The following is a 2,294-nucleotide window of genomic DNA, read 5'->3' as shown; positions in this document are numbered from 1 at the left end:
TTGCCTTTCCTGCACCATGTCTGTCCTAGTGCCTTTATCAACTTGCCTTTCCTGCACCATGTCTGTCCTAGTGCCTTTATCAACTTGCCTTTCCTGCACCATGTCTGTCCTAGTGACTTTATCAACTTGCCTTTCCTGCACCATGTATGTCCTATTGACTTTATCAACTTGCCTTTCCTGCACCATGTCTGTCCTAGTGACTTTATTAACTTGCCTTTCATGCACCATGTCTGTCCTAGTGACTTTATCAATTTGCCTTTCCTGCACCATGTCTGTCCTAGTGCCTTTATCAACTTGCCTTTCCTGCACCATGTCTGTCCTAGTGACTTTATCAATTTGCCTTTCCTGCACCATGTGAAACTAGGATTTATTCGTGAAGGAATACATATGTAATATTATAACTACTAGCCTTACAAATACGCTTGGCCTGTACTGGGATATTTATCATAGTTCAAATAGGTTATCTTTAAGATAATAAAAATACCTAGCTAGATATCTTTTATGTAAAATGCATTTTTTCCTAGCTGGTTTTATCAAGTTAGTTAACTTATTAAGCTAACGTTACCGAGTTTTATATTGTAATCGATGTTACATGTAAGCATGTTACATGTACCAGCTCGAGAACTAGTTAATCAAATTTTACTGGGGGATATAATGAAAATACATAACATGAACGAATTTCCTACCACCACCATAAAAGCTAGTTTGTAAAACAGCCAAAAAAGCATTTTCTCAGTGTTTTCTGTAGATATGTGTACTTATAAGAGTTTTTGTCATGAGCTATAGGGGTTTACATTGACATGCAATATAGAAGAGAGCCTTTTGAAATAACTACTGGATAAAAGTCACCATTATTGAAAATGGGAATCAAACAATCAGAATCAGCAATTTCTTTAAGACCTCTGAAACAACACCATATATTAGTAAACTATTAAGACTTTAGTTGGAGTAGTTAGCATTACAGGAATATATGTATTATATTTGTATTATCATTATTGATGTACAGTCTAGGCCATAGTTTTTCTCACCTTTCGGACATTGTACAATCCATTTTAATTCCCAACAGCTTTATTTATTATATAATTATTACGCATAAACAACTTATAAAAATGTACATGTATTATAATAATATAAATATATAATATGTTATTTTATTCCGCATTATCCGTTTGGTTTAAAGATCAAGAAAATTGTTTCGACTCCTGTTTTGAAATTTGTTTTATTTAAATCAAAAAGTGTTTTTAATCTTTAATCGTTCTTTAACATTTCTATCCATTCAGAAAAAGAAATCTTATCCTTACTTAGATACAGTTCCTCTAGGTTCGAACAATTGATACTTCTTTATCATATTCATTTTAGGTGTTGTAGACTGTTGTCGTTTTTAATAATCGCAATGTAGCCATATCAGCTCATTTCTGACTTGGTTAGTTTACAATTCGTGGAAATTAGATAGGTCGGTTTTAGTTTCTGTCCCAGAGGACTAATACAACATACGCTTTCATTACACGGATAACCACTGCTACAAGGTGCCTAAATCACATGGGTATAAACACTGATTCAAGACGTCACTGTCTAATGGAGGGCGTTAAGACTTCTATCGTACATATTAAAACCTGTATAAACAACATCTAGTATAAAATCATCAGCGTTTAATTCTGAATCTTCCTCCTTACCTTCAAAATCATTTTATACTTGTAAAACGTCGCTATCCGGATATCAACAACAGGTCTGCCATAGACTAGTCGAGCTTGTTATAGTTTTCGACCTAAAGGAGTGGTCGTGTCTGTTATCTAAAAAAAGGGTGGGTATACCAATACTGTATAGGTGTTCAGTGTCCTGTCTGTACATATCATGTGTAAATAGTAATTACGTAATTTGATATAAATAAGGCAAATAAGCATACTTTGTGCATGTACATACACGTCTACATTCATTACTAGCCGACTGTCCTCCTCATACATGTACATACACGTGCACATCCATTACTAGCCGACAGGCCTCCTCATACATGTACATACCCGTGTACATCCATTACTAGCCTACAGTCCTCCTCATACATGTACATCCACGTGTACATCCATTACTAGCCGACTGTCCTCCCCATACATGTACATACACGTGTACACCCATTACTAGCCGACAGTCCTCCCCATACATGTACATACACGTGTAAATCCATTACTAGCTGACTGTCCTCCTCATACATGTACATCCACGTGTACATCCATTACTAGCCGACTACCCGCCTCATACATGTACATACACGTCTACATCCATTACTAGCCGACTATCCG

The sequence above is a fragment of the Mizuhopecten yessoensis genome, unplaced genomic scaffold (assembly GCF_002113885.1).
Source record: "Mizuhopecten yessoensis strain PY_sf001 unplaced genomic scaffold, ASM211388v2 scaffold10821, whole genome shotgun sequence".
Classification (NCBI taxonomy): domain Eukaryota; kingdom Metazoa; phylum Mollusca; class Bivalvia; order Pectinida; family Pectinidae; genus Mizuhopecten; species Mizuhopecten yessoensis.
Note: the sequence above shows the minus strand (reverse complement) of the source record.